Source organism: Mus musculus, chromosome 1, assembly GCF_000001635.26.
Source record: "Mus musculus strain C57BL/6J chromosome 1, GRCm38.p6 C57BL/6J".
Lineage (NCBI taxonomy): Eukaryota > Metazoa > Chordata > Mammalia > Rodentia > Muridae > Mus > Mus musculus.
The window spans coordinates 184,191,662-184,211,737 of record NC_000067.6 but is presented as its reverse complement, the minus strand read 5'-3'; positions in this window follow the sequence as shown (position 1 = coordinate 184,211,737).

Genomic DNA, 20,076 nt, shown 5'->3' with positions numbered 1-20,076 from the left:
CATGGTAGCTCACAACTATCTGTAATGAGATCTGATGCCCTCTTTTGGGTTGTTTGAAGAAAGCTACAGTGTACTTACATATAATAAATAAATAAATCTTAAGAGACAAAGTAAGAGAAGCACAGCATGGGGCAGAAGGACGAGCAAGCAAACCCCCCTCCCCATTTATTCTGAAGAGTCTGGGAAACCTCATAGGAAACACTGATCTGGGGCAAGACACACACATAAACAATTATTCAATACTGAGAAGAAGCTTCCAGAGAACGCGTGCAAAAAGAGCGGGAGCCTGGGGGTAGAGCAGAACAATGTATACTATAGAAAGCTTAGTAGTCCTGGGAAATTAGCATGTCCATGAGGACCTGTGTAGATCTGTTACACAGACCCCATGAGAGGTACCTACCATGCACACAATCTCTAACCCACTATGGTGAAATGATTATGAAGTTCATTGTTGAGACACAGGGACAACTGAAACCTAGATAATAACTGCAGTAGGAATAAACTCTGGTCCACACTACTCTCTGATATTCTGGTCTCTAGAGGGACCATAGAGTGTGAGTCTGGGCATCAGCTATCTTCCTGTATTAATGCTATTTTTCTCTTCAATAACCCACTGACCAGGGCTTTAGGCCACACATAATTTCCTAGCTCTCCTCACTGAAGGGGCATCCTTGAGCTAAGGTTGGTCTCTGCCCTCCATCTTTGAGAGTGTAGACTCTGAGGCCAGTCTGACAGCCCCCTGCTCAGACCCCTCTGGATATTATGAATTATTAGAGATTATTAAACAGGAATTTTGAGTATCCATCTTGACAAGGGTAGAAATGAATCCATTGCTCAGATCTGTGCCGGAAGTGTAAGACATGGTTCTCAGAAGTTACATAAGCATTGTTATTTTGCTCTTTCTGATTTGTAATACTAAAGGAAAAATGCACAGGTATTTGGAATAGAGATGGGTGATCACTGTTCACTGTTATTATTTTTATAAGGTTCACATACTGAGTGTATTAGTGTTTTCAAGCCACATACGGCTATTATTGCATTTTTCTTCCTTGCTAGAACTCTTTAAAAATTCAAATACTATTGTGAGTTTCCCTCTATAGAACTAACTGGCCATAGGTTGGATTTGTCCTGTGAACTAGTTGACTACCTCTTAATGTGGAGTAAGGTTAGGTCTAAAGCATGGTGCCCAACCTGCCAACCTATTAATGTCAGTGTTGGTAAAGGTCACATGGTAGCTGTATTCCTAAGAGTCCATTTACAGAATGAAGTCTTTTCTCGGATTTTACCTATGTTCTGCTTTCAAGCTAATAAGTTATCTTGCCACAGTTTCATAAATGATGGAGAAATTTACAAAGACTCCCAGTTCCAGCCAAAGAACAAGCCAGAGTAAAGTATCTGACACTTATCTGGCAATCACCAATCCCAAAAGATAACATAGAAGGCTAGATGTCTGCACACATGCTAGACTGCATTAGGTAAGTGTACTGTAGAGAGGTGGCCAAGGCACTTGTAAATATAATTTAAGTCTAGGTCTTATTTCTGGGAGAATGGGCCTGGGAGGCAGAACTGGGATCTAACTACAACAGGACTATGTAAAATCCCTGTCACAAAGCCACAGGCATGCATGTCTTTCTTCTGGAAGAAAACTATGACAGTTAGTCTCTTACTTACAATAGAGGCAAAAATGATCCATGAAATGTTGCCTTTTACTAGACACGCAGTATGCACTTACATGAATACAGAAGCACATCAATTTTAAAGAAATAAGATACTTAAGAATGTATGTCTGGTGAAAGTGATTCTTTCTAAGTGTTCTGTATAATTTGTCACTTAAGGATAGATCTGTGGTGCGATCTTAAGACTAGAAGATTCCATGATAGCTGAACACCTAAACATGGGGTTCAGGATCCAAAAGCAAAGAAAGGGGATAAAAAAGAGAATGGTTAACTTGAGGGATTTTTGGGATAGTTAAGATTTAAAGTACAGTCAAAAGTAACAGGTAAGAAGTGACACAGCTTCTGGGACAGGCAGAAGCAACACAGCTTCTGGGACAGACCCTGTTTAGGGCTCCAGACATCCCGGCACCTTCCCCACCAGAGGAGAGGTGTCTGCCTGGGAGGGCTCTGACTGTCATAGCAGGTGAGGGAGCCATCTTGTGTCCCGGGTCCCTCAGAGACCAGTCTGTACAGGTGAGCACGCAGACTGCAGAGGCAACACATCTTCTGGGACAGGCCCTGTTTCAGGCCTTCATCTTCAGCCAGGAGGCAGGTCAGAATGCCAGACCTCTGTGCACCTTCCCTGGAAGAGGAGAGCTTGTCTGCAGAAAGTACTCTGACCACTGAGACTCAGGATAGATCTAGACTCCCAGGTCTGCAGACAGAGGCTAACAAAATCACAGGAGGAACAAGCTCCAGCCAGAGACAACTATAAAAACTAACACCAGAGATTACCAGCTGGTGAAAGGCAAACGTAAGAATCTTACTAACAGAAACCATGACCGCTCACCATCATCAGAACCCAGCACTCCCACCTCAGCCAGTCATGGTTACCCCAACACACCCGAAAAGCAAAATTCAGAATTAAAATCATATCTCATGATGCTGGTAGAGGACTTTAAGAAGGGCATTAATAACTCATTTAAAGAAATACAGGAGAACGCTGCTAAACAGGTAGAAGTCCTGAAAGAATTACAGGAGAACACTGCTAAACATGTAGAAGTCCTTAAAGAGGAAACACAAAAATCCCTTAAAGAATTACAGCAAAACACAACCAAACAGGTGATGGAATTGAACAAAGCCATCTAAGACCTAAAAAGGGAAGTATAAACAATAAAGAAAACCCAAAGTGAGACAACTCTGGAAATAGAAACCATAGGAAAGAAATCAGGAACCATAGATGCGAGCATCAGCAACAGAATACAAGAGATGGAAGAGAGAATATCAGGAGCAGAAGATTCCATAGAGAACATGGTCACAACAATCAAAGAAAATGCAAAATGCAAAAAGATCCTAACTCAAAACATACAGAAAATCTAGGACACAATGAGAAGACCAAACCTACGGATAATAGGAGTAGATGAGAATGAAGATTTTCAACTTAACGGGCCAGCAAATATCTTCAACAAAATTATAGAAGAAAACTTTCCAAACCTAAAGAAAGAGATGCCCATGAACATACAAGAAGCCTACACAGAACTCCAAATAGACTGGACCAGAAAAGAAATTCCTCCCGAAACATAATAGAACAATTTGTTGTTTTAGAGCAACAAATGCACTAAATAAAGATAGAGTATTAAAAGCAGTAAGGGAAAAAGGTCAAACAACATATAAAGGCAGGCCTTTTAGAATTACACCAGACTTCTCACCAGAGACTATGAATGCCAGAAGATCCTGGACAGATGTTATACAGACCCTAAGAGAACACAAATGCCAGCCCAGGCTACTATACCCAGCCAAACTCTCAATTACCATAGATGGAGAAACCAAAGTATTCCAAGATAAAACCAAATTCACACAATATCTTTCCACGAATCCATCCCTTCAAAGGATAATAAAGGGAAAACACAAGGACAGAAACTACACCCTAGAAAAAGCAAGAAAGTAATCCTTCAACAAACCTAAAAGAAAACAGCCTCAAGAACAGAATCCCAACTTTAATAACCAAATAACAGGAAGCAACAATTACTTTTCTTTGTTTGTATAAGGCAAAAGACACTGTCAATAAGACAAAAAGACCACCAACAGATTGGGAAAGGATCTTTACCAACCCTAAATCTGATAGGGAACTAATATCCAATATATATAAACAGCTCAAGAAGCTGAACTCCAGAAATTCAAATAACACCATTAAAAAATGGGGCTCAGAGCTGAACAAAGAATTCTCACCTGAGGAAAACCAAAGGGCTGAGAAGCACTTGAAAAAAATGTTCAACATCCTTAATCATTAGGGAAATGCAAATCAAAACAACATTGAGATTCCACCTAACACCAGTCAGAATGGCTGAGATCAAAAATTCAGGTGACAGCAGATGCTGGTGAGGATGTGGAGAAAGAGGAACACTCCTCCATTGCTGGTGGGATTGCAAGCTTGTACAACCACTCTGGAAGTCAGTCTGGCGGTTCCTCAGAAAATTGGACATAGTACTACCAGGGGATCCCGAAATACCTCTCCTAGGCATATATCCAGAAGATGTTCCAACTGGTAAGAAGGACACATGCTCCACTATGTTCATAGCAGCCTTATTTATAATAGCCAGAAGCTGGAAAGAACCCAGATGCCCCTCAACAGAGGAATGGATACAGAAAATGTGGTACATTTACACAATGGAATATTACTTAGCTATTAAAAACAATGAATTCATGAAATTTTTGGGTAGATGGATGTATCTGGAGGATATCATCCTTAGTGAGGTAACCCAATCACAAAAGAAGTCACTAGGTATGCACTCACTGATAAGTGGATATTAGCCCAGAAGCTTAGAATACCCAAGATACAATTTGCAAAACACAAGAAAATCAAGAAGAAGGAAGACCAACGTGTGGATTCTTCATTCCTCCTTAGAATAGGGAACAAAATATACGTGGAAGGAGTTACAGAGACAAAGTTTGGAGCTGTGATGAAAGGATGGACCATCCAGAGACTACCCCACCCAGGAATCCATCCCATAATCAGCCACCAAACCCAGACACTATCGTATATGCCAGCAAGATTTTGCTGAAGGAACCCTGATATAGCTGTCTCATGTGAGGCTATGCCAGTGCCTGGCAAATATAGAAGTGGATGCTCACAGTCAGCTATTGGATGGAACACAGGGCCCCCAATGGAGGAGCTAGAGAAAGTGCCCAAGGAGCTGAAAAGGTCTGCAACCCTATAGGTGGAACAACAATATGAAGTAACCAGTACTTCCAGAGCTCGTGTCTCTAGCTGCATATGTAGCAGAAGATGGCCTAGTCGGCCATCATTGGAAAGAGAGGCCCCTAGATCTTGCAAACTTTATATGCCTCAGTACAGGGAAATGCCAGAGCCAAGAAGTGGGAGTGGGTGGGTAGGGGAGCAGGGCGGGGGAAGGATATAGGGAACTTTCAGGATAGCATTTGAAATGTAAATAAAGAAAATATCTAATAATTTTTTTAAACAGGTAACAGGTAAAGGGACACTAAATGACCATGCCTACAATAGGCAGCCATTTTTCCTTCCCTTGAGCCCGATGTCATACATAGTTTGGAAGGATTCATATGAAAAAGAAAACAAGAAACAGGGAAATGCTTTAATATTGTCCATGAATACTAGAGCAAGACTGGAGGGACAGCCAGCTATACTAGCAGATGATTTGAAGGGGGACACTTGAAGCTAATTGGGGTCAAGAGCAGAAATTAACAATCCAAAAATAGAAAGGTAATTTCATGCATTACATATATATATAAATGTTATATATTATATATGATTATATAATATTATTTATAATTTATATATAATATATAAATATATATAGAAAAATATTTCTGTATATTTGTATTATATGTGTATGTAATATATATAATGTATTATAATATGTATAATGTATTATGTATGTAATACATATACAGAGACATGTATTGTCTATATATAGACATGTATTGCGTATATATACACATATACAGTCTATATATAGACTATATAAACAATTTATGTAATATATAAAACTACATGTATAAAACTATATATATAACTATATGGATAGATAGATAGATAGATAGATAGATAGATAGATAGATAGATTTAAACTGCAGCCTAGAGAGCATCACTAGTTTTACCTGTGTTGGTCAGCTTTGTTACTGTGAAAAAAACCTGAAATGAATCAACTTACACAATGAAAAGATTTATTTTAACTGACTGTTTGGAGGTTTTAGTTGATAAACAACCAGTCCCATTATCTTGGGCCTAGGGTGTTAGAGTGCATCCATGAATGGAGGAGACACATGAGATAAAGAGACAAAAAGAGACCAGAGTACCTCTCTCTTCCTTGAGAGAAAGTCCTCTGAACTAAAATCCTTCCTATCTCTTTTTTTAAATATTTTTATTAGGTATTTTCCTCATTTACATTTCCAATGCTATCCCAAAAGTCTCCCATACCCTCCCCCCACCATTCCCCTACCCACCCACTCCCACTTTTTGGCCTTGGCATTCCCCTGTACTGGGGCATATAAAGTTAGCAAGTCCAATGGGCCTCTCTTTCCAGTGATGGCCGACTAGGCCATCTTTTGATACATATGCAGCTAGAGTCAAGAGCTCCGGGGTACTGGTTAGTTCATAATGTGGTTCCACCTATAGGGTTGCAGATCCCTTTAGCTCCTTGGGTACTTTCTCTAGCTCCTACATTGGGGGCCCTGTGATCCATCCAATAGCTGACTGTGAGCATCCACTTCTGTGTTTGCTAGGCACCTGGCTTAGTCTCACAAGAGACATCTATATCTGGGTCCTTTCAGCAAAATCTTGCTAGTGTATGCAATGGTGTCAGCGTTTGGAAGCTGATTATGGGATGGATCCCCGGATATGGCAGTCTCTAGATGGTCCATCCTTTCATCACAGCTCCAAACTTTGTCTCTGTAACTCCTTCCATGGGTGTTTTATTCCCAATTCTAAGAAGGGGCAAAGTGTCCACACTTTGGTCTTTGTTCTCCTTGAGTTTCATGTGTTTAGCAAATTGCATCTCATATCTTGGGTAGCCTAAGTTTCTGGGCTAATATCCACTTATCAATGAGTACATATTGTGTGAGTTCCTTTGTGATTGGGTTACCTCACTCAGGATGATGCCCTCCAGATCCATCCATTTGGCTAGGAATTTCATAAATTCATTCTTTTTAATAGCTGAGTAGTACTCCATTGTGTAAATGTACCACATTTTCTGTATCCATTCCTCTGTTGAGGGGCATCTGGGTTCTTTCCAGCTTCTGGCTATTATAAATAAGGCTGCTATGAACATAGTGGAGCATGTGTCCTTCTTACCAGTTGGGGCATCTTCTGGATATATGCTCAGGAGAGGTATTGTGTGATCCCCTGGTAGTACTATGTCCAATTTTCTGAGGAACCACCAGACTGATTTCCAGAGTGGTTGTACAAGCTTGCAATCCCACCAACAATGGAGGAGTGTTCCTCTTTCTCCAAATCCTCACCAGCATCTGCTTTCACCTGAATTTTTGATCTTAGCCATTCTGACTGGTGTGAGGTGGAATCTCAGGATTGTTTTGATTTGCATTTCCCTGATGATTAAGGATGTTGAACACCTTTTCAGGTGCTTCCCTGCCATTCGGTATTCCTCAGGTGAGAATTCTTTGTTCAGCTCTGAGCCCCATTTTTAATGGGGTTATTTGATTTTCTGGAGTCCACCTTCTTGAGTTCTTCATATATATAGGATATTAGTCCCCTATCTGATTTAGGGTTGGTAAAGATCCTTTACCAATCTGTTGGTTGTCTTTTTGTCTTATTGACGGTGTCTTTTGCCTTGCAGAAGCTTTGCAACTTTTTAGATGCGGAGAAAGCATTTGACAAAATCCAACACCCATTCATGATAAAAGTCTTGGAAAGATCAGGAATTCAAGGCCCATACCTAACCATGATAAAAGCAATATACAGCAAACCAGTAGCCAAATTCAAAGTAAATGGTGAGAAGCTGGAAGCAATCCCACTAAAATCAGGGACTAGACAAGGCTGTCCACTCTCTCCCTACCTATTCAACATTGTACTGAAGTCCTAGCCAGAGCAATTAGACAACAAAAGGAGATCAAGGGGGATACAAATTGGAAAGGAAGAAGTCAAAATATCACTTTTTGCAGATGATATTATAGTATATATAAGTGACCCTAAAAATTCCACCAGAGAACTCCTAAACCTGATAAACAGCTTCAGTGAAGTGGCTGGATATAAAATTAACTCAAACAAGTCAATGGCCTTTCTGTACACAAAGGATAAACAGGCTGAGAAAGAAATTAGGGAAACAACACCCTTCACAATAGTCACAAATAATATAAAATACCTTGGCGTGACTCTAACTAAGGAAGTGAAAGATCTGTATGACAAGAACTTCAAGTCTCTGAAGAAAGAAATTAAAGAAGATCTCAGAAGATAGAAAGATCTCCCATGCTCATGGATTGGCAGGATCAACATTGTAAAAATGGCTATCTTGCCAAAAGCAATCTACAGATTCAGTGCAATTCCCATCAAAATTCCAACTCAATTCTTCAACGAATTAGAAGGAGCAATTTGCAAATTCATCTGGAATAAAAAACCTAGGATAGCAAAAACTCTTCTCAAGGATAAAAGAACCTCTGGTGGAATCACCATGCCTGACTTAAAGCTTTACTACAGAGCAATTGTGATAAAAACTGCATGGTACTGGAATAGTGACAGACAAGTAGAATAGAATTGAAGACCCAGAAATGAACCCACACACCTATGGTCACTTGATCTTAGACAAGGGAACTAAAACCATCCAGTGGAAGAAAGACAGCATTTCAAGAAATGGTGCTGTCACAACTGGTGGTTATCATGTAGAAAATGTGAATCGATCCATTCCTATCTCCTTGTACTAAGGTCAAATCTAAGTGGATCAAGGAACTCCACATAAAACCAGAGACACTGAAACTTATAGAGGAGAAAGTGGGGAAAAGCCTCGAAGATGGATACAGGGGGAAAATTCCTGAATAGAACAGCAATGGCTTGTGCTGTAAGGTCGAGAATCAATAAATGGGACCTTCCTTTCTCTTAAAGTGACCATTACTTTCCAGTGGTTCCAGATGGAAAACAAGATTTGGAAGACAGCCAGTATCTAATGATGACATCACTTTAATGACTCCTTTGCAGGTGGGGTCTTCATCTGATTCTTCTTTAGTCATCATTGCTAGGTGTGTTTTATGATGTCCGGGCACAGGGCATCTACACAGAAGTTCTGAAGATCAATGCCATTTGAAGTTTTGCCCATCCAGTTTCCCACTTAACATTTCACATTTTGATGGTACTTAGTCTTCACTTTGTGAGCTCTCTCTCTCTCTCTCTCTCTCTCTTTGTTTTTTTTTTATTACTAACTCTGTATTTCAGAAAAATCCTAAACACTCATTCACAGACAGCTTACAAACAGAAACAACCTCTTCTTAAACTCTAAGAAGTGAAACTGTGTTGATAGTAAGTGAAGCTAAATGTAATATCTATTCTGTGTTAGTAACGTTATTTCCTACAATTATAATAAATGGTTAACACAAAAGAAATTGTTAATAGAAACCTATCTATTGGTAAGTGTGGTATAAATTATTCCTCTTTCCTTACCTCAGGAAGAATTTGTGCACTCAGAATAGTTGTAATGGCTAGTTTTGTGTCAACTTGACACAGCTGGAGTTATCACAGAGAAAGGAGCTTCAGTTGAGGAAATGTCTCCATGAGATCCAACTGTAAGGCATTTTCTTAATTAGTGATCAAGGGGGAAAGGTCCCCTTGTGGGTGGTTCCATCTCTGGGCTGGTAGTCTTGGTTCTATAAGAGAGCAGGTTGAGCAAGCCAGGGGAAACAAGCCAGTAAGGAACATCCCTCCATGGCCTCTGCATCAGCTCCTGCTTTCTGACCTGCTTGAGTTCCAGTCCTGACTTCCTTGGTGATGAATAGCAGTATGGAAGTATAAGCTGAATAAACCCTTTCCTCCCCAACTTGCTTCTTGGTCATGATGTTTGTGCAGGAATAGAAACCCTACCTAAGACAATAGTCTAAGTCAAAGAAACAAAATTGTGTGACCTTTGGCATGTAGACTGTAGAACTGAGACACCTAGCTTTAGACCTTGATGCAGAATATACTACCACTGAGAGTTAAGTTATTTATCTGTTCCAAATGCATTATTGGAAGGATGATTTAAAGTCCTGATTAGAAAAAGTTCAAGAGTCTGGCTGATACATGAGAACCACTGAAAATCTTAAAATGTTTAATTACATGCTTCAAGAACCACAATAGAAAGTTAAATTGAAAAGCAAAAAATAAAATGGTTGTGGATCAAAAGTCTTTGAAACTTCAATTTGTAGAAACCTCTGATGAGGTCATCTTCCACACAGAAGTCATACTACTTATGACAACCAGCTAGACTAAGGCAGAAATCCCATTGTAATCAGGGCCTATTTGAAGCTAAAGACTGTCCTAAACATCTACTGCTAGTTTAGCCTCCAATTGAGCTATGGTTCCCAAGATTCCCAAATTATAACTAGTGACAATTTTAGGATCAATCTTTCTTGATATGTGTGTGTATATATATAATCTATCTATTACCTATATGTCTGTCTATCTACCTATCTGCCTCTCTATCAACTATCTATCACCTATTTATCTATTGTCTATCATGTATCTATTGTTTGTTTATCTATCAAACATCTATTACTTATCTATCTATCTATAATCTATCTACCTATTGCCTATCTATTGTCTATCTATTGCCTGTCCCTCTATTTATGTCTAACATCTATCTATTATATATGTATCTATATATGTATCTATCCATCAATCATTTATCTCTCTCTATATATATATATATAGAGAGAGAAAATCTATCACCCATCTATCTATTGTCTGTCTGTATGTCTGTCTATTTATCTATCATCTATCTATCTCTTTATAATCTATCGACTGTCTGTCTATCATCTATCTATTGTCTGTCTATTTATATGTCTATCATATTGTCTATCTATCAATCATCTATTACCTATCTATCTCTATCATCTGTCTATCATTTATCTATATATTGTCCACCTATCTATCTATCTATCTATCTATCTATCTCTCTATCACCTCTATCTAGTATATATTAAATACATCTTCAATTGCTTTTCAGTTCCTCTCCCAGACCTCCTGCAAAGCCTTGTTTTTTTCTGGCTGATAAACAACGCCAGCAAACATGGAGAATATACCACCTTCTATTGTTTTTCTTAAAGATGATATTTCATTTTGTCTGGGGAGCAGAACTGACACTGGACTCTGCCAGGAGATCTTCCCCCTTGTTTCCTTGGCTTATCCCCATCACTGATGCTGTCCAATAGTGCTATCTGCAGCCATGAAAAATATTCTAGATTATTGCTAACCAATCAGGTATCTGTTAGCCATAGGCAGCTATTGAGCACTTGAAGTGTGGGAAAGGCAGTGGAGGAAAGAAATACATTTCTGATTGTGGTTTAGTCTAGCTGAATTGCTACCAAGGAAGAGTGGCCTTCCAGATCTTCAATTCAGGTTTTGGTAAAGCTTTTTGTAATCTCTGTCCAAAATAAGTATGGTTTTGAAGGATTGGGTCCTTTGGAAGGGTGATCCTAGGTGATTGCCAAAGGCCTCACACCTGGAAATGCCAGTGCTGGTGGCATTGTCCTAAACAGAAAGATTGTTATCAGGTAAACAAGCTGGGTTTCTGCTTGCAGGAAGACAGAACTCCTAAAGCTGATCCCTTTACCAGGAACCACCCTTAGCCCTCTCCCCGAGGTCAACTACCTCAGTCTAGGACACGTGGTTCCCTAGATCAGCTCAGAGCCTCACCAGAGGGCTCCGCTACCCTTCCACTCCTGACTCCCTACTCCTCACTCCACTCCAGTTCCTGCCAAGAGATAGCCTTGGCAGTTTGATCTCCAATAAATCTCTCTACTGGTAGTGATCTAGTTCAGTAGTTTCTCTGCTATAATTTTCAGTGGTCAAGGGTATATCTATAGTTCAGCTCTCCTTGTCCAGGAAGGAGCTTGATAAGTCGGAGACCCCATGCCTAGGGAGCAGTGGAAGCTGTATTTCTCTACCTTCAGGGCCTTCCCTTCCCCCATTCACTTCCAGTCTTAGGAATCATTTATTTGACATTTTTAAATCTTTATGCTACCTATCATTGCTCTTCTTTTAGTAGGACAATTATTTCTGGCACCAGTACTTTCATAAAACCACAAAGGAAATATCAAACCATACAAGGGATGCAGGAGTCACAGTATCTAGCTCATGAACCTTCTTCCTTTCACTCCCAGAGCATCTTCAGGAAGGTTGGAGAGCCCCAGTTTAAACGTACATCTTTTAGTCCATTGAAGCCTCAGAAAGTTACAACGTTCTATCTATGGGGTACTGACTTTCCTTCAACAAATAGGGTCAGAGTTTGTATCTTTCTACTTCCAGTTCAGTTTTCTTCATTGTGTTACTTTTCAGCTTCAAATGGTCTTCTTGGGTGGGCGAGATGGCTCAGTCAGTACAATGCTTACTGAACAGCATGGGGACGTGAGCTCAGTGTGGCAGCTAAAGTTAGGTCTTAAGTTTAAATGACTGTGCTTGAGAGATCCATAAAACACAACTGCTTCTAACCTATAAGCTCCACTTGCCCAAGGACAGATAACTCCCTGGAATTCTGGGGGCTGTTGCTCATATAAGATAAAAAGCCTTGTGTTTTCACTTCTGGAAACAAGCAAGTTTGCTCCAACCGCACGGGATGTGCTCGATCCCCTTACTTCTGAGGTCAGAAGATTCTGAGTAACAGAGCACTCAAATCCCCGCATCTCAAAGCCGAGATGCAGATTAGGGAATACCTAGAAAGGAACTGACTTCGTGCAGTTGTAGATTATTGGAAAGTGTAAGGCAGGAGGTATGTAGGCAGGAAGTGCACTGGGATGTGTGTTTGCACCTGAATGGATGAAGGTGGGAAGAGTGTAGTCTGTGGAGTTTGCCTCTATAAGCTTTTGACAAATGTAACTTGGTGCCATTCTCTGAAAATATCAAGTATGGACCTACCCCGTGTCTGTCATCGCCCTGGTCAGTATTTAATAAAGATTGCTTGAAATTTGACTCAAATATTGTGGTAGTGGTCATATTCTTCCCTAGTGGGATTAATAACATATCTCTAGTATTCACATTTAAAAAAAAAAAGAACATTAACAAAACACAAATACATGTTTTGTGTTGTGATCCTAGTTCTGGGGAGGAGATGGGGGAATCCCTGGAGCTCTCTGGACAGCTAGTCTAACAGAATTTGTCAACTCCAGATTCGGCAAGAGATACTGTCTCAAGAAAATAAGATGGAGGATGATCCAGAAAGACCCAACATCAACCTTTGGCCTCCACTCATAGGTATGTGCCACCATGTCATGTCCAGCTCTTCCCTTACAGCAATACTCTCTGCTTCTTTCAATACTATTTGTTACTTGGAACCAGTCTGGGATTTCTGATGTGGTTTTAAATGTATAGCTGTTAAAATCAAGATCAATAAAATACAGCTGCATGTTTGTCCTAGTGATAAATAGTAGCGACCAGTTCTTGAGTTACAATCCAGTGCCCAGCTCTGCTCTGCAGTTGCTAAGCCTTTGGACTTGCAAGAAGGGAAACTGAGGTCATGGGAATGGTTGCAAGGTTTTCTGGGAATGCAGACCAGCGGCAGAGCTGTTTGAACTCGGGCTGTGTGTTTGCGCACTCCCTTCCTAAAGTCCTCATGAAATGAGCCTTTTAGGAAATACAACCAGTGATGATCTAGGGACAGGAGACAATGTCCTATTGGCAATAGTTTCACAGTCTGTAAAGGGTGGTGGGAAAAGCTCTTAGTATTCTGTGCCAGTTCTCATTCTATTTTTGCTTGGGGTCTTCATCAGCTTGCAGCACAGAAGAGCAAGAGGAGCAGAAAGCAACCATAAATTAATTGATAAGTAAATAAACAAACAAAAGTTAAAGCCAAACCTAAAGTAATGCCTGTTCAATTGGTTGCAGCTGCCATTAATTTCAATAAATATCCAATTAAATTTGTTGACAGGCAGCTCATAAATCCTGGAGAAAAATGGATCACTTCAAAGAACCTGGGACCTTTGGAGGATGAGGAATGCAATCTTTCAATGTATTCATGTTTAATATTGATTTTAATTTTCCAAATATGCCCCAGACAATTCAGAGAACCTACGGTATTTGGTTTGCAGGTTGCCTTTCCTTTCAGGCCTTGACAAACGCAAAGCTAGAGTTGATCAGAATGCACGTATGTTCCAGCATCTGGGAAGAAGCCTGCTCAGCCAGTCTTCCAGCATCCTGAATACCTTATCTGATGGGTGGTGTAGGCGGCTGAAGTCAATACTCAGAGATGGGCTTTATGACTAAGATCAAAGTAGGTCTACAGGAATCGAGAAGGAAAATGTTACCACCACTCAAGAGCAAAGAAAGTTGAATTTGTTCTGCCAAACACCTAGCACACAGTGTGGCTGAGCTGGTAGACAGAGGAAGGATGCAGACTCAGTTACTCCCACTGGGTTTTCGCTTTAGTTACCGACCTTTCCACAATACATGTGGGGAATCCCCATCCCCACCCCCACCTGCAGATACTTTACTAACAAAATCTGCCATGGACAGCAGCTGGGTGACTTTGAATTCAGCTGGACATCTACTTGGAGACAGTATAATGGCTCACCAGCTGAAGGCCCTGCCCTACCATCCCACCCCACATCTGAAGACAACGGGCAATCACAGTGATAGCTTGGGCTCCTAAATGAATACATTAGGGGCCCTGTGTGCCTCTCTCTGCTCTTATTTCCTACAACTAGGGACGATCCTTTGCTTCTATTTTCTAATTTCCTCTTAAGGATATGGACCAGCACCCAGATGCAGGAGATGCACAGAACAAGGCATTGTGGGAGAGGTGAGCTAGCCACCCTCAGGAGTCTCCACCTGTCCAACTACCCAGAAGCTTACCCACACCAGGCCCCTCTGGGTTCTTATAGCTGTCTCATTATGTAAGAGTGACTGACCAAATTATCAGCCACTGTGACCAACCTTCAGCCTCTGCTCTCCTTAGAGTGGGGGTGGGAGGGCTTATCTTAGACTCTAGGGACAACCCCCCCCCCCATCCTAAAGCTATGTGGAATGCAGCAGTCAACCGTGATTTTATTATCATGGAAAACACATTCTTATCACTTTGGAGAGTCAAAGGATTTTAGGAACTGTGTGCTCAGAGGCAGAGACCAAATATATATATCCTACAGTATCTCATAAACTGAGGCCAGGAAATAGAGGATCCTTATATGTTTTAATAAGAAGTTCTATGCATTCATGCCCACCCTAAAAGGTGAGTCTGTTCAGATTAGCTGAGGGATGCTTGGTTTATTAATTATCATCTCTTGCTGTTCCTGTGAATTTTTTGTTTGTTTTCTAAAATTGTACCAGAAGATCAAGACCTCAAGGTGCATGAACTGAATGTAATCACAGTTTTAAATTTCACCACCAGCATCCAAATATAAGAAGCAGCTGCATAAATCCAGTCAGCTTTGAGACCTGTAGATATAACAAGCCAGCCATTTCTCCTGTACAAGTCAGGCTAAATTGGGGCCTAATTCACTACAACTCCACGGAACTATTTCACCAGGAGAACATTTCGCTCTAATTATTTTCATGTGGTCACTTTGACTTTTCAAAACACAATTCGGAACACAGAACAAACCACCACTGGTAAAGGAGACCATTTGCTCGCCCTGCTTTATCCCCAGAGACCCTGCAAGACATTGTTTGTGTAAAGAAAAACTGGACATTTTTCTTTATACTTCATTAAAAATATTGTCACTTTGCTTTTAGCCCCCATTGAAGGGGTTGTGGGATGTAGAGTCTTTAAACAATATCTCCCAGAATCCTTTTGGGTAAATTCTACCAGTGGGAGCCTTTGGATGGGGCTGGATCCAGACACTGCTTCACTATGGCTGCGGTAGACAAATGAAGGAGGCCAGATATGCGGGAGGCTTAAGGCCGATACAGAGCTATTTACAGATACATTTCCAGAAAGCCATCTATGACCAACTGGCTTTGATGTGACAGCAACCTGTACTACTGACTTTTGGTGCCTCCATGTGTCATCCTAAGAGCCTCCTCACCGGGAGCACAGAACACCAAGACACTGGCAACCACGCCCTGCAGTCTCAGCTCTTCTGTCTATCCCTTGTCCTGTACAAAACTCACTTCCATGTCTCCCCACCCACCCCCCACTAAATAGGCTCAGTTTTTCTCACCAATCCCCAGTATTGGGGCCCTGAGTTCTCACTATTTGAAGTGAAATTCAAGGTGCCACCATGCTTTAGAAGGAATCACTCAGTGCCTATAAAATGGGCTACCAAGATATTTTTGTTTTGGATGAGTAAATTATGACAAGATTAGCAGTGAATCAGGAACACATTTCTTCCATATGAAGAATTAAAAATAGACATTAGTCTTCATATAGGAGGAGAATAATATAGCAAGTTTTGCTGGATCTTTGCCAAGACTCAAAACCCATTAGCTCATCCAGAATTGCCGTTTTTCTTTTGCTGTGATATTGTTTGACATTGTCCGAAGATCTCAGGGCTGAGGTTACTTTATGGCACAGAATAGCAGTGTGGTGTTTGTTGAATGACTAAAGTTATGAATGTATTAGTGAAAGTGTTAAAAGTGACAAAACGTGGGGAGTGTGTATGTGTGTGTGTGTGCACATGTCTGTGTGTGCACATATGTGTGAAGTTGAGTTTGCCCATGCATGCATATGTGGAGGGCACAAATTGACACGGAATGTCTTTGTCCATTTCTCTCCACTCTTTTGGAGCTCAAAGGTTTTGGGCTAGGCTGCCTGGCTCAAAAGCTACCACAAGCCTTCTGTCTCTGCCCCTCTTGCACTAGGATTAAAGCCATGAGCATGGGTGCTGGGGACCAGAACTCACATCCTCATGAGTGAGTGGAACTCACATCCGCTTTCCCCACTTAACCTTCACCCCTGTCTGACAAAAACATTTTAAAACACCTCTAGTTTTGTCAAGTTTAGTTTCCCTTGTCTTTTCTGCTTGGAGAATTCTAGAGATACCTAACCAGCCTTGGAGATTGGCTATAAATTTTTCCTCTATATAGAAAAGATTACTTTATTTCTATTCCCACATCTTTTCTGTTAGTCCTTTGCTCACTCATTTATAAAATGCATACATTGAATACCAGTGATGTGACAGGTGAAGGGTGTAAACTGATGGGCACGTCGGCCCCTTCCACAGGACTAGTAAGCTGCAATGTGCCCAGTGCAACAGAACAGAGCCCGCAATGGAATGCAGTGCAGGAAGGCCCCAGCATCTCCTCTCTGATGTTCGTGAAGTCAGAGAGACCTTAGAACACAGCATCTGTTTTCACATTTAGAAACATAATCTGCTGGCATCATGCACGTTTAAACCCCCGGGTTTTCTGAGGCAGCGTTCTGAAGCCACACACATCGGTTTTCCCACAGTGAAGTGTGTTACTGTCCTCCACAAGTGGAAGAAGATTGCACTGCATTGAACATTATCAAAGGATTTTGATTTCCAGAGACTGGGGAGAGGTGGGATCTTCTGTTTCAGAATAGATGCTTGGTGTCTCACATGCGGAGCCTAAGTGCCCTAGTTTGCATTGCACGTGTGCTGCACATCAGACCAACATTTCTGAGTTGTCCTGCTTCCTCTGTTCCATCTACCTGTTTGTCTGCTGCTGCTTTTGTCCTGATTTCTCCATAGCCTTGTAACTCTGTGTATAGATTAAGGTTTCAATAAATGTTTGTTGAATGAGTCACAAACAAACATATATAGTTAAGATCTATGTAGATCACTATAATGCAGTACAAGGATTACAAAGAAAGGCAAGTTGCTTTGATGCTATGTGTGTGTGTGTGTGTGCATGTCTGAATCTGTGTGTGTGTGTTTGTGTGTGTGTATATATGTGTGTTCATGTATGTTAGTGTGTGTGTGTGTGTGCCCATTATGGATGTAGAACAAAGTCTATCCCGAGTTCAAAAGCTAAGAAGGAGCTTAGCAGGCCAGGGAAAGATGCTCCTGAAGGAACAGAATGATGTGGGATCATGGATATCATTCTTTCTTGGTGTTTGAGACAGGGTCTTTCATTGGCCAGGAACTTGCCAAGTAGGCTAGGCTGGGTGGACTCTGCCTGTCTCTGCCTCCTTGATCCAAGGATCATAAGCATGTGCCAACACCTTGCTTTCTCACATGAGTTCTGGGGAATCCAACCTCAGATCCTCATGCCTTGCAAACACTTTACCCACACAACCATCTCTCGAGCCCCCAGTAACTTTATGAGCTGTAAGCAGGCAGCCTCCAATGCAGGCTAATATGGCCACTAACAAGCTGAGCAGCCTTTCCTAACCATGAGCTTCGGCTCAGACCCAACACTGCACCAAAACCTCGCCTGCCTTCCTTCTGCCAAGAATAACCCAGTCTCGCAGCGGCAAGCTCTGAGAAGGTCTTGTTCTTTAGTGTTCCATGGTTAAGAGTCCTAATTAACTGTCTGCAGTGTAGATTCCCCCTCGTCGCCTCTGCAGCTTCTCAGCCAGGGCTACAGGGTTCATTTTTCCCATCTAGCGCCCTGGAAGGGGGTGGGGGTGCCAGTTCTAGTGTGCACACACCTGCAAACATACTCAGCTCTAGGCAGCCTTTGCTTTCTTCATCAGCAGAATTAAGCAGCAATAACACTGGCTGATGTTACTTTCAGTGTTGGAACCCAGGCTAATGATAAGTCTGTCTTATACCAACTGTAATGTCAAGAAAACCCTGACGCCTCTTGGATGGCTTTCCTTTGTGTGCAGTGCCAAGAGAAAAGGAAGAGGCCTCTATCTCATTGGAATGCAGTCAGGATGACCCACGTGGAGAGTCTGGCTTGTGCTGCGTGTTTCTTGGTGCGAGACACTTTCTGCAGTACACTGGCCCTCTCCCTTGTGTATCAGTGTTGACTGCGTGGCTCTCGATGCTTATCTCATTCCGTTGAATTGACACATGAGCCAAATGAAAGAGGGACAACAATTTGATGGATAAAATAAGTAATTTGGGTCTTGGCTTCTATTTCAGAGTATAAAACATTCTAGGAAGCCGATCTGATATAAGTGAGATAAATCATCTTGGCCTTTCAGTCGCCGAGACTGCAAGAAGTTCCTTATAAAATACCTACACTCAAGAGATTGTTTTTCTCCAGCTGCATGAATGGACCCAGACAGTGACTTGTCAAGCCCCAGCCTTATGGTCCTCTGAGCCTTCCGTGGCTACACTTCTTCAGCTGACACGAGTCACTCTTGTGATGTCTTCCAGGGGATGGAACCCCCTTAGCAACCTAGGGAGGATCCACAGTGACTCTCCTGGAAAGGACCCCTTTTCTCTCCATTCCTAGTCATAGAAATATTTTGAAATCAGAATTGAGGTCCCCCCCCAGAATCCCCTTGTTAGTTATCTTTTTCTTGCTATGATGACAAAATACCAGATAAAAGCAATCTGAGAAAGAAGGGATTTTGGCAATTTGGGAGTACAGTCCCATATGGCACAGAAGGCTTAGCCTCCGAGTGTGAGGCGGCTGGTGGCATTGTGGCCCCTGTCAGGAGGCGGAGAGAGGAATGCTGGGGGTCTGCTCAGTTTTTCCTTTCTCTGCAGCCTGAGTTCTCCACCCCTGAAATGAAGCTGGCTGCGTTTAGAGGCGGTCTTCCCACCTCAATTAACTGCATCTAGAAACCCAGAGAACACCAGAGACTGGTCTCCTAGGAGATTCTCAATCCTGGCAAATTGACTGTCCATATTAACTATTACAATCCCTTTCAAATCCATACAAGTTTATTAGAGTGTCTTTGTGTAACAAGGAATCTGAATACATAAAATATTGTGCAGGGAAAAAAAAACATGCTCACAGCTTTATGTATTCTGGTAACAAAGGGGCTTCTCTTTGCCTACCCAGTATAATCCATTCCTTCCATATAGTAAGAACTGCAAAATTAAAATAGGTATTCTAAGCCCAAGCATGATGGCTTACTCCTGTCATTCCAGAACCTGAGAGACAGTGACAGGACAAAGCTTGTAAGTTCAAGGCTAGCCTGGGCTACGTAGTGTGGCCCTTTTCAAAATAAACAGATAAACAAGCTTATTTTATGCACTATATTAAGAGTTTTACATACAGTACTGGATTTAATATGGTCACCCGGCGATGAACAAATTCTTGCTAGCTCCAACAGAAACTTGAATGTTAAAGAAGTAATTAGCTGACCTGAGGTTAGTAAGTCGCTGAGAAGGGGTTCAGGCTCATGTCTGACTCAGAACCCCATACTGTTAACCTCCACGCCATGCTTCCTTT